This window comes from Pocillopora damicornis, chromosome 4 (genome assembly GCF_964200805.1).
Source record: "Pocillopora damicornis chromosome 4, jaPocDami1.2, whole genome shotgun sequence".
NCBI lineage: Eukaryota > Metazoa > Cnidaria > Anthozoa > Scleractinia > Pocilloporidae > Pocillopora > Pocillopora damicornis.
In genome coordinates this window covers 21,884-35,724 of record NC_142673.1, presented here as the reverse complement: position 1 = coordinate 35,724, position 13,841 = coordinate 21,884, and the positions used below count along the sequence as shown (strand labels likewise).

At 39.0% G+C, this 13,841-nt stretch overlaps 1 long non-coding RNA gene across 1 annotated transcript; it reads left to right on the top strand.

The window, feature by feature from the left end:
- Positions 1 to 7,965: 7,965 nt before the first annotated feature.
- Positions 7,966 to 12,907, top strand: LOC149046350 (uncharacterized). The gene is made up of 5 exons (XR_016185639.1): positions 7,966 to 10,636; positions 10,894 to 11,142; positions 11,548 to 11,609; positions 11,777 to 11,864; positions 12,141 to 12,907. It is a non-coding gene; the product is annotated as an uncharacterized LOC149046350 (long non-coding RNA).
- The last annotated feature ends 934 nt before the right edge of the window (positions 12,908 to 13,841 follow it).

The window sequence follows — 13,841 nt, the reverse complement described above, 5'->3', positions numbered from 1 at the left end:
ATCATAACAACAACCTAAGCAACAGCTGCAAGAAGAATCCAAAGCTAGGACATAAGCACAGGTATGTTATATTTCTTAGTAATGGAGTAAATGCTATTCAAAGCGGATTGTCTTCCTCTTCCAAAAGTACTACATAGTATACAATAGTAAGGTATTGAATCCAAGGCTGGGAGATTAGTAAAACAGGACTGGAGTGCTTCGTGAAAAGATAGCCATAACAACAAGCTGAGATACAACAGGAAGAAGAATCAAAGACTAGGACATAACCACAGGTATGTTAAATATCTCAGTAAATGAAGTATAGTATAGTCTAGTCTGGTGTAGGAGTCAAGGTTGTCTCGAGTTTGCTAGAATAAATATAAAAGAAGAGCAGGCCTTTTTTTTCGATTTAAGATCTTCAGACATTCTAACTTCCTGCAGCTCAAAATAAGCTTGTCTTCAGCGGCTTTCCATCACTAAGAAGGTAAGTAAAGAATTAAAACAATGTGATACTAACTTGTGTAAGATGGGTGCGTTGGCTGATAGGAAAACCTTGAGGCGTTGCATAGAGCGGTTGGCAAAAAAAGTTATAGTCGATCAGCACTACAGGTCATCTGAGGGAGGTAAGGCCGGCATGTTTTGATTGCAACAAGTTTTGGTAGATTTTGTCTTTTTAGTAGGACCTCGTGGCTCAGTTCGGATAAGAGCAGGACTGGAGTCCTTAATAATAAAATAGCCATGACCACAAGCTGAGATACAACAGTGAGGAGAATCCAAAGCTAGGACATTTTTCTGAGGGCTAGTCGAAGCAGATTGTCTTCCTCCTAGAAAACTACTACATAATATAGTATGGTAAAGAATTGAATTTAAAGCTGTTATATCAGTAGAGCAGGACTGGAGTGTATCAGGAAAAGATTGCAATAACAACAAACTGAGCTGCAACAGCGAGGACAATCCAAGGCTAGGACATAACCACAGGTTCGTTAAATTATTCAGTAATGGACTAGAGGCTAGTCGAAGCAGATTGTCTTGCTCTTACAAAACTATTAAAGAGTTTAATATAGTACTGAATTTCAAGCTGGGACATCACTAGAACAGGACTGGAGTGCTTCATGCAAAGATAGCCATAACAACAAGCTGAGCTACAACAGAGAGGAGAATCCAAAGCTAGGACATAACCACAGGTATGTTAAATGTCTAGTGATTCATGACTGAAGTATAGTATAGTTTAGTGTAGTGTAGGAGTTAAGGTTTTCTCGAGTTTGCGAGAACTAATATAAGAGAAGAGCGCCGCCTTTTTCGAGATGAGCTCATTTTCAACGGCTTTCCATCACTGAGAGGGTAGGTAAAGAATTATAACACTGTGATGCTCATCTTTGTAAGATGGGTTCGTTGGCTGATAGGAATACCCTGATGCGTTGGATAGAGCAATTGAAGGAAAAAGTCGTGGTCGATCACCACTACAGGTCATCTGAAAGAGGTAAGGCCGGCATGTTTTGATTGCAACAAATTTTTTAAAATCTTTTCTTTTCTCCATGACCTCGTGGCTCAGTTCGGGTCAGAGAAGGACTGCATTGCTTCATAAAAAGATAGCAATTACAACATAGTGAGCTACAACAGCGAAAAGAGACTAAAAGCTAGGACATAATAACGTACATGTAATAAGGTACATGTAATTTCTGAGTAATGGATTAAAAACTACTCGAAGCGGATTGTCTTTCTCTTAGAAAAGTACTACACAGTTATATATAGTTTTAAATATAAAGCTGGGTTATCGATAGAACAGAGCTGGAGTGCTTCACGAAAAGATGTCCGTAACAACAAGTTAAGCTACAACAGCAAGGAGAATCTAAAGCTAGGATATAACTACAGGTATGTTGAATTTCTGAGTAATGGATGTATAGTATACTTTAGTCTAGTCTAGTGTAGGAGCTAGCGTCGTCTCCAGTCTGCCAGAATTAATATAAAAGAAGAGCTGGCCTTTTCTTCAATTTAAGAGCTTGAGACATTTTAACTTGCTGCAGCTAAAGCGTCTTTGCATCACTGAGAAGGTATGTAAAGAACTATAACAATGTGATACTAACCTGTGTAAGATGGGTTCGTTCACTGATAGGAAAACCCTGATGCGTTGCATAGAGCAGTTGGAGGAAAAAGTTATGGTCGATCAGCACTACAGGTCATCTGAAAGAGGTAAGGCCGGCATGTTTTGATTACAACAAGTTTTGTTATATTTTTTCTTTTCAGTAGGACCTCGTGGCTCACTTCGGATCACGTCATAAACAAGAAGCACATCGAGCACTTCATAGGTAATATGTAATCATTTGTAAGAACTATTCCCTCTTCTAGGCTATCTGAAATTTTCTGTTTGCAGAACTGTTTCGGTGGCTCCCTGATTAATTAAATTTTAAGCTAAGATATGAGTAGAGCAGGACTGAGAGTGCTTCATACAACAACGAGGAAAATCCAAAGTTAGGACATAACCTCAGGTACGCTAAGTTTCTGAGTAATGGATTAAAGGCTAGTCGAAGCGGATTCTCTTCCTCTTACAAAACTACTATATAGTAAAGTATAGTATTAACTTTAACGCAGGGATACCAGTAGAGCAGGACTAGAGTGCTTCATGAAAAGATAGCCATAACAACAAGCTGAGCTACAACAGCTAGGAGAATCCAAGGCTAGGACATAACTAGAGGTATGTTAATTGTCTCAGTAAAGGAAGTATAGTATAGTCTAGCCTAGTCTAGTGTAAGAGTTAAGGTTGTCTCGAGTTTGGCAGCATTAATATAAAACAATAGGGCGCCTTTTTTTCTATTTAAGAGCTTCGGACACTTTCAATTTCTGCAGCTCAAGATAAGCTCATTTCAGCGGCTTAGCATCACTGAGAAGGTAAGTAAATAATCATAGCAATGTGATACTAACCAGTGCAAGATGAGTTCGTTCACTGATAGGAAAACCCTGATGCGTTGCAGAGAGCAGTTGGAGGAAAAAGCTATGGTCCATCAGCACTACAGGTCATCTGAAAGAGGTAAGGCCGGTATGTTTCGATTGGAACAAGTTTTGTTAGAGTTCTTCTTTTCAGCATGATCTCGTGGCTCAGCTCGGATCAGGGCAGGACTGGAGTGCTTCATAAAAAGATAGCCATAACAACAAGCTGAGCTACAACAGCGAGGAGAATCCAACGCTAGGACATAGCCACAGCCACGTTAAATTTCTGAGTAATAGATTATTGGCTATTCGAAGCGGATTATCTTCCTCTTACAAAAGTACTACATAGTACAGTATAGTATCGTACTAAATTTAAAGCCGGAATATCGATAGAGAAGGACTGGAATGCTTCACGAAAAAATGGCCGTAATAACAAGCTGAGCTACAATAGCGTGGAGAATCCAAAGCTAGGATATAACCACAGGTATGTTAGATTTCTGACTGATGGAAGTAAAGTTGAGTCTAGTCTAGTGGAGGAGCTAACGTTGTCTCGAGTTTGCCAGAAATAATATAAAAGAACAGCGGGCCTTTTTTACGATTTACGAGCTTGAGACATTTTACTTTCTGCAGCTAGAGAAGCCCATTTTTAGCGGCTTTGCATCACTGAGAAGGTAAGTAAATAATTATAACAATGTGATACTAACCTGTGTAAGATGGGTTTGTTGGCTGATAGGAAAACCCTGATCCGTTGCATACAGCAGTTGGAGGAGAAAGTCGTAGTCGATCAACACTGCATGTCATCTGAAAGAGGTAAGGCCGGTATGTTTTGATTGCAACAAGTTGTTAGATTTTTCTTTTCAGCATGACCTCGTGGCTCACTTCGGATCACGTCATAAACAAGAAGCTCATCGAGCGCTTCATAGGTAATATGTAATCATTTGTAAGAATTATCCTTTTTTCTAGACTATCTGAAATTTTCTGTTTACAGAACTATTTAGGTAGTTTCCTGATTCATTGGTTTAATGACAACGTTTCACTACTCACAATGTGACGTGTTTAATATTTCAACATCTTTTTTTTTCTTGACAGTTTTCCGTTTTCAGTGCAGAAAAACTAGTGTTTTCAAACAAGGCCCAATCAGCAGCCCATCGGAAAGGTCACAGTTGACGATTAACTGTAAGTATTCAATTGCGGGACAAATTAAGGAAAACTAACACCATACCCATTGTTACGTATTTCGTATGCTCAAAACACGAATTGTCTTAAATAATTGAAACTGAAACTAGCTTCATAATATAATTTTTATTTCGTTGATCTTTTCTCAAAACATCAGTATATTATCAGTCTTTATTAGCAGTCTTTTTGCATGTAAGCCAAGTGTAGATTAATGTATTGCCATCTACTCCATTGCAGTTTAGGTAATCCAGAACAATCCTTTTAACTTACTTCCAGTGCTGTGCTAAGGTATCCTGTGTGGTCTAGTTCAGTGGAGTACATTCGTGCACAGTTCAGTGCAGTCTTTATCAGTTTCATTTGGAAACGTAGAATGCAGTTCGGTGCAGATCAGTCTAGCGAGGCGCAGTGACTGTTTTGTATGGTACGTTCCAGTTCAATCCAGGGTAGTGCAGTGTGGTGAAGTCAAGCTCAGCCTAAGACAATCCAGTCCAGTGAAGTGCAGTGCCGTCCAGTTCAGTGTTCTGAAGTGCTGTCCGGCTCAGTCCAGTCCAGTCCACTCCACTGACGTGCGGTCCAGTACATTCAGTGGATTCTGCGCCCGTCTAGTCCAATACTGTTCGTTCTCATCCAATTCCATTCACTACCCTCTAGCTAAGTACATTTTAATCCAGCATAGCCCAGGTCCATATAAGTCAATAGCAGTCAAGTCTAGTCCAGTGAAGTGCAGTGCAGAGCAGTGCAATCCGTAACTGCTCAGCCCAGTCCCATCCCGTCCAGTCCAGAACAACTAATTGCCGCCGAGTCTAGGACAACGCAGTCCTGCTCAGTCAAGCTAGGAACAACCAAGTGCATTGCGGCCCGTCCAGTCAAGTGAAGTGCTATTCTGAAAAGCCCACATTTAAGCCCATTTAGGTGTATTTCAGTCCAGTGTTGTCTTCGGGTGTCACACCAACACAAGGAAGAGCGTCTACTTACATTGTCGTAGAAAGGTTTGCTTTAATGATATCTTGGGCCACTTGGGCTTTACTTGTAATAAAAGTGTACCTAATAACTTAAAAAGAAACAAAAATAACTGATAATCAATAAAAAATAAAATAAAGGAATAAATATATCTCAATAACTGATAACATTGATTAATTCTTGAAGAACTAAAGAAATGATAAATTAATAGGGAGATCAATAAATATGTATATAAATTGATATATAAATAGGTTGAGAAATATTTACGTTGTTAAAGAAATAAAATTTTATTGTATGGTCAATGTATTAACAATCGTTTTGCAGAATATTAAAATACAGTACCACGTTATCTTGGAGATTTGCAAGTATCTTTTCTCACAAGACAACAGCTGACCTTTAAAAAGACAAAGGCAATCACAGGGTCGCTAGTGATTCATGGCTGAATTTGCAACACTGGAGTATAAGTAGTACAGGATTGGAATGGATAATCATAACAACAAGCTAAGAACCAGCTGCGAGGAGAATCCAAGGCTAGGACATAACCACAGATGCGTTAAATTTCTGAGTAATGGATTAAAGGCTACTCGAAGCGCATTGTCTTCCTCTTACAAAAAGTACTACATATTGTAGTATAGTATTGAGGTTAAAGCACGGATATCAGTAGGGGAGGACAACAAGCTGAGCTACAACAGCGTGGAGAATCCAATGCTAGGACTGACCACAGGAACGTTTAATTTCTGAGTAATAATTTAAAGACTAGTCGAAGCGGATTGTCTAACTCTTACAAAAGTGCTACATTGTATAGTAGAGTGAAATATTGAATTTAAAGCTGGGATGTCAGTAGAACAGGACAGGAGTGCTTATTGAAAAGATAGCCATAACAACAAGCTGAGCTACAACAGAGGAGAATCCAAAGCTAGGACACAACCACAGGTACGTTAAACGCGTTAGTAAAGGAAGTATAGTATAGTCTCGTCTAGTCTAGTGTAGGAGTTAAGGTTGTCTCGAGTTTGCAAGAATTCATATAAAAAAGAGCGAGCCTTTTTTTCCATTTTAGAGCTTGAGACATTTAACTTTCTGCAACTCACGATAAGCTGATTTCAGCGACTTTGCATCAGTATGAAGGTAAGTAAATAATCATAACAATTTGATACTAACCTGTGTAAGATGGGTTCGTTGGCTGGTCATAACCACAGGTATGTTAAATGTCTCAATAAAGGAAGTATAGTGTAGTCTAGTCTAGAGTAAGAGTTAAGGTTGTCTCGAGTTTGCCAGAATTAATATAATAGAGGAGCGCGCCTTTTTTTTTCCATTTTACAGCTTGAGACATTTTAACTTTCTGCAACTTACGATAAGCTCATTTCAGCGATTTTGCATCAGTGAGAAGATAAGTAATTAATCATAACAATTTGATACTAATCTGTGTAAGATGGGTTCTTTGGCTGATAGGAAAACCTTGATGCGTTGCCTTAAGCAGTTGTAGGAAAAAGTTATGGTCGATCAGCACTACAGGGCAACTGAAAGAGGTAAGGCCGGCATGTTTTGATTGCAACAAGTTGTGTTAGATTTTTTTCCTTTTTTCAGCATGACCTCGTGGCTCAGTTCGGATCAGAGCAGGACTGGTGTGCTTCATAAAAAGAGAGCCATAACAACAAGCTGAGCTACAACAGAGAGGAGAGTCCAAAGCTAGGACATGACCACAGGTACGTTAAACGTCTCAGTAAAGGAAGTATAGTATAGTCTAGTCTAGTCTAGTGTAGGAGTTAAGGTTGTCTCGAGTTTGCCAGAATTCATATAAAAAAGAGCGAGCCTTTTTTTTCCATTTTAGAGCTTAAGACATTTAACTTTCTGCAACTCACGATAAGCTCATTTCAGTGACTTTGCATCAGTATGAAGGTAAGTAAATAATCATAACAATTTGATACTAACCTGTGTAACTGAGATGGGTTTGTTGGCTGATAGGAAAACCCTGATGCGTTACCTAAATCAGTTATAAGAAAAAGTTATGGTCGATCAGCACTACAGGTCAATTGAAAGAGGTAGGCCCGCATGATCTCGTGGCTCAGTTCGGATCAGAGCGAGACTGGAGTGCTTCATAAAAAGATAGCCATAACAACAGGCTGAGCTACAACAGAGAGGAGAATCCAAAGCTAGGACATAACCACAGGTATGTTAAACGTCTCAGTAAGGGAAGTCTAGTCTAGTCTAGCGGTCTAGTGTAGGAGTTAAGGTTGTATCTTTGTAAGATGGGTTCGTTGGCTGATAGCAAAACCCTGATGCGTTGCATAAAGCAGTTCTAGGAGAAAGTTATGGCCGTTCAGAACTACAGCTGATCTGAAAGAGGTAAGGCTGCCATATTTTAATTGCAACAAGTTGTTAGATTTTTTCTTTTCAGCATGACCTCGTGGCTCACTTCAAATCACGTCAAAACCAAGTAGCACATCGAGCGCTTCATAGGTAATATGTAATCATTTGTAAGAATTATCCTTTCTTCTAGACTATCTGAAATTTTCTGTCCACAGAACTTTTTAGGTGGTTTTCTGATTAATTGGATTAATGACAACGTTTCACAATGTGACGTGTTTAATATTTCAACACCTTTTTTTCTCTTAACAGTTTTCCGTTTTCAGTGCAAAAAAACTAGTGTTTTCAAACAAGGCGCAATCAGCAGCCCATCAGAAAGTTCACAGATGACGATTTACTGAAAGTATTCAATTATGTGACAAATTAAGGAAAACTAACACGATACCCATTGTTACATAATTCGTATGCTCAAAGCACGATTCTGAAGTGCTGTCCGGCTCAGTCCAGTCCAGTCCACTCCACTCCACTGACGTGCGGTCCAGTACATTTAGTGGATTCTGTGCCAGTTCAGTCCCGTCCAGTCTAATTTCAATTCATTCCCTTCCAGCTAAGTACATTTGATCCAGCATAGCCCAGGTCCATATAAGTCAATTGGAGTCGAAACTAGTCCAGTGAAGTGCAGTACAGAGCAGTGTAATCCGTAACAGCTCAGCCCAGTCCCGTCCCGTCCCGTTCAGTCAAGGACAACTAACTGCCGTTGAGTCTACCACAACGCAGTCCTGCTAAGTCAAGCTAGGAACAACCAAGTGCATTGCGGCCCGTCCAGTCAAGTAAAGTGCTATTCGGAAAAGTCCACATTGAAGCCCATACAAGTGTATTTCAGTCCAGTCCTGTCTTCAGTTGACACACCAACACAATCAAGAGGGTCTACTTACGGCATTGTCGTAGACAGGTCTTTTTTAATGAAACGTATACCTAATAACTTAAAAGTAAACAGGAATAATTGATAATCAATAAAAGATAAATTAAAGAAATAAAAAAGATCTCAATCACTGAAACATTGATTAATTCTTAAAGAACTTAAGAAACGATAAATTAATAGGGAGATAAGTTAATATGTAAATAAATTGATATATTAATAAGTTGTGAAATGGTTACGTTGTTAAATAAATACAATTTTATCGTATTGTCAATGTATTAACAATGTTTTTGCAGAATATTGAAATATAGCACCACGTTGTCTTAAAAGTTTGCAAGTATTTTTTCTCGCAACACTCAGTTTTACCAAGACACCAGCTGACTTTTGGAAAGACACAAGCAATCACATGGTCACTAGTGATTCATGGTTGAATTTGCAACACTGGGATATCAGTAGAGTAGGACTGGAATGGATAATCATAACAACAAGCTGAGCAACACCTGCTAGGAGAATCTGAAGCTAGGACATAACCACAGGTACGTTAAATGTTAGAGTAATGGATTAAAAGCTGGTCGAAGCGGATTGTCTTCCTCTTACAAAAAGTGCTACATAGTATAGTATACTATAGTACTGAAGTTAAGGGACGGTTATTAGTAGAGGAGGATTGGAGTGCTTCATAAGAAGATAACTATAACAACAAGTTGAGCTACAACAGCGAGGAAAATCCAAACCTAGGACATGACCACAGGTACGTTAAATTTCTGAGTAATGGATTAAAGGCTAGTTGAAGCGGATTGTCTTCCTCTTAGAAAAGTACAAAATAGTATATTATAATAAAGAATTGAATTTAAAGCTGCGATATCAGTAAAACAGGACTGGAGTTCTTCATGAAAAGATAGCCATAACAACAAGCTGAGCTACAATACCGAGGAGAATCCAAGGCTAGGACATAATCACAGGTATGTTAAATGTCTCAGGAAAGGAAGTATCGTACAGTCTAGTCTAGTCTAGCGTAGTCTAGTGTAATCTAAGAGTTACGGTTGTCCCGAGTTTGCCAGAATTAATAAAAGAGGAGAGGGGTCTTTTTTTTCGATTTAAGATCTTGAGACATTTTAACTTTCTGCAGCCCAAGACAAGCTCATTTTACGCAGCTTTTCATCACTGAAAAGGTAAGTAAAGAATTATAACAATGTGATACTAACCTGTGTAACATGGGTTCGTTGGCTGATAGGAAAACCCTGATGCGTTACATAGAGCAGTTGTAGGAAAAAGTTATGGTCGATCAGCACTTCAGGTCATCTGAAAGAGGTAAGGCCGGCAGGTTTTGATAGCGACAAGTTTTGTCAGATTTTTTCTTTTAGGCATCACCTCCTGGCTCACTTCGGATCGGTCAGGACTGGAGTGCTTCATAAAAAGATAGCCACAACCACAAGCTAAGGTAAAACAGCGTGGAGAATCCAAACCTAGGGCATAACCACAGGTACGTTAAATTTCTGAGTAATGGACTACAGGCTAGTCGAAACAGAAAAAGCACTACTTGCTGTAATATAGTAACGAATTAAATTTAAAGCTGGGATATAAGTAAAACAGGACTGGAGTGGTTCAGGATAAGATAGCCATAACAACAAGCTGAGCTACAACAGCGAGGAGAATCCAATGCTAGGACATAACCACAGGTATGTTGAATTTCTCAGGAAAGGAAGTACAGTCTAATTTAGTCAGGTGTAGGAGTTAAGATTGTCTCGAGCTTTCCAGAATTTATATAAAAGAAGAGCGGGTCTTTTTTTCGATTTAAGACCTTAAGACATTTTAACTTTCTCCAGCTTAAGAAATGCTCATTTTTAGCGGCTTTCAATCACTGAGAAGGTAGGTAAAGAATTGTAATACTGTGATACTAACCTGTGTAACATGGGTTCGTTAGCTGACAGGAAAACCCTGATGCGTTACATAGAGCAGTTGGAGGAAAAAGTTATGGTTGATCAGCACTACAGGTCATTCGAAAGAGGTAAGGCCGGCATGTTTCCATTGCAACAAGTTTTGTCAGATTTTTCTATTCAGCATGATCTCGTGGCTCAGTTCGGATCAGAGCAGGAGTGGAGTGCTTCATAAAAAGAGAGCCATAAATACAAGCTGAGCTACAACGGCGAGGAGAATCCAAAGCTAGGATATAACCACAGGTACGTTAAATTTCTGACTAATGGATTAAAGGCTAGTCGAAACAGAAAAATTACTACCTACAGTAATATAGTTACGAATTGAATTTTAAGGTGGTATATCAGTAAAACAGGACTGGAGTGGTTCAGGAAAAGATAGCCATAACAAGAAGCTGAGCTACAACAGCAAGCAGAATCCAAGACTAGGACTCAACCACAGGTATGTTAAATGTCTCAGGGAAGGAAGTACGGTATGATATAGTCTAGTCAGGTGTAGGAGTTAAGATTGTCTCCAGCTTGCCAGAATGTATATAAAAGAAGAGTGGGTTTTTTTTTCGATTTAAGACCTTGAGACATTTCAGCTTTCTCCAGCTCAAGATAAGCTCATTTTTAGCGGCTTTACATCACTGAGAAGGTAGGTAAAGAATTATAATACTGTGATACTAACCTGTGTAACATGGGTTCGTTGGTTGACAGGAAAACCCTGATGCGTTGCATAGAGCAGTTGGAGGGAAAAGTTATGGTTGATCAGCACTACAGGTCATCTGAAAGAGGTAAGGCCGGCATGTTTCCATTGCAACAAGTTTTGTCAGATTTTTCTTTTCAGCATAACCTTGTGGCTCAGTTCGGATCAGAGCAGGAGTGGAGTGCTTCATAAAAAGAGAGCCATAACAACAAGCTGGGCTACAACGGCGGGGAGAATCCAAAGCTAGGACATAACCACAGGTACGTTAAATTTCTGAGTAATGGATTAAAAGTTAGTCGAAGCGGATTGTCTTCCTCTTAGAAAACTGCTACATAGTACAGTATAGTATAGTATTGAATTTAAAACTGGAATATCGGTAGAGCAGGACTGGACTGCTTCACAAAAAAAATGGCCATAATAACAAGCTGAGCTACAACAGCGTGGAAAATCTAAAGCTAGCAAAAAAAACTTCAGGAATGGTAGATGTTAGTTTAGTCTTTTAGAGAAGGTAACGTCGGTGGGTTTGTTGGCTTATAAGAAAACCCTGATGCGTTGCATAGAGGAGTTGGAGGAAAAAGTTATGGTCGATCAGCGCTACAGGTCATCTGAAAGAGGTAAGGCCGGCATGTTTTGATTGCAACAAGTTGTTACATTTTTTTTTTCAGCATGACCTCGTGGCTCCCTTTGGATCACATCATAAACAAGCAAGATATCGAGCACTTCATAGGTAATATGTAATCATTTGTAAGAACTATTCTTTCTTTTAGACTATCTGAAATTTTTCTGTTTACAGAACTTTTTAGGTGGTTTCCTGATTAATTGATTTAATTACAACGTTTCACTACTCACTATGTGACGTGTTTCACATTTCAACACCTTTTTTTCTTTTAACAGTTTCCTCTTTTTAAGTGGAGAAAAACTTGTGTTTTCAAACAAGACCTAATCAGGAGCCCGTCAGAAAGGTCACAGATGACGATTAACTGTAAGTATTCAGTTATGGGACAATTCAGAGACAACTAAAACGATATCCATTGTTACATATTTCGTATGCTCAAAAACATGAATTGTCTTGAATAACTGAAACTGAAACTAGCGTGATAATATAATTGTTACTTAGTTGATCTTTTCTCAAAACATCAGTATATCATCCGTCTTTGTTAGTAGTCTTTTGCATAGAAGTCAACTGTAGATTAATGTATTGCCATCAACTCCATTGCAGTTTAGGTAATCCAGAACAATCCTTTTAACTTACTTCCAGCGCTGTCCAAAGCTATCCTGTGTGGTGTAGTCCAATGGAGTACATTCACGTGCAGTGCAGTACAGTCTTTATAAGTTTCATTTGGAAACGTAGAATGCAGTTCGGTGCAGATAAGTCTAGCGAGGTGCATGGTACTTTCCAGTTCAATCCAGGGTAGTGCAGTGTAGTGCAGTCTGGTGAAGTCGAGCTAAAGCAAAGACAGTCCAGTCCAGTTAGGTGCAGTGCCGTCCAGTTCAGTCTTCTGAAGTGATGTCCGGCTCAGTCCAGTCCAGTCCAGTCCACTCCGCTGATGTGTACTCCAGTCCAGTTTAATCCGGTCCAGTCCATTAAGTGGAGTCTGTTCCCGTCCCGTCCAGTCCAGTCCCGTCCCTTCCAGTTCAGTTCCGTCTAGTTCAAATCTATTCGTTTCCGTCCAATTCCATTCATTCCCTTCCACCTAAGTACATTTCAATCTAGGATAGCCCAGGTCCATAAGTCAACAGCAGTCGAGTCTAGTTCAGTGAAGTACAGTGCAGGGCAGTGCAATCCGTAACACCTCGGCTCATTTCCGTTTGGTCCAGTCGAGAACAACTAACTGCTGTTGAGTCTCGCACAACGCAGTCCTGCTCAGTCAAGTTAGGAACAACCAAGTGCATTGCAGCCCGTCCAGTCAAGTGAGGTGCTATTCGGAAAAGCCCACATTTAAGCCCATACAAGTGTATTTCAGTCCAGTATTGTCTTCAGTTGTCACACCAACACAAACAAGAGCGTCTACTTACGGCATTGTCGTAAACAGGTCTTTTTAATGATACCTTAATAAAAGTATAAAAGATAAAATAAAGAAATAAAATATATATCTCAATAACTCATAACATTAATTAATTCTTGAAGAACTAAAGAAATGATGAATTAATAGGGAGATTAATAAATATGTAAATCAATTGATATATAGATAAGTTAAGAAATACTTATGTTATTAACTGAATACAATTTTATCGTATGTTCAATGTATTAAAAATGTTTTTGCAGAATATTAAAAGATAGCACCACGTTGTCTTAACGGTTTGCAAGTATTTTTTCTTACAAGACTTAATTTTACCAAGACACCAGCTGACCTTTAAAAAGACACAAGCACTCACAAGGTCGTTAGTGATTCATGGCTGAATTTGCAACACTGAGATATCAGTAGAGCAGGACTGGAATGGATAATCATGACAACTAACTAAGCAACAGCCGCAAGAAGAATCCAAAGCTAGGACATAAGCACAGGTACACTAAATTTCTTAGTAATGGATTAAAGGCTAGTCGAAGCGGATTGCCTTCCTCTAAGAAAAGTACTACATAGTATACTATAGTAAGGTATTGAATCTAACGCTCGGAGATTAGTAAAACAGGACTGGGGTGCTTCGTGAAAAGATAGACATAACAACGAGCTGAGCTATAACAGCGAGGAGAATCAAAGACTAGGACATAATCAAAGGTATGTTAAATGTCTCAGTAAAGGAAGTATAGTCAAGTCTAGTCTAGTGTAGGAGTTAAGGTTGTCTCAAATTTGCCACAATTAATATAAAAGAAGAGTAGGCCTTTTTTTTCGATTTAAGATCTTCAGACATTCTAACTTTCTACAGCTCAAGATAAGCTTGTTTTCAGCGGCTTTCCATCACTAAGAGGAGGCTAGTCGAAGCAGATTGTCTTCCTCTTACAAAAGTATTACATAGTTTA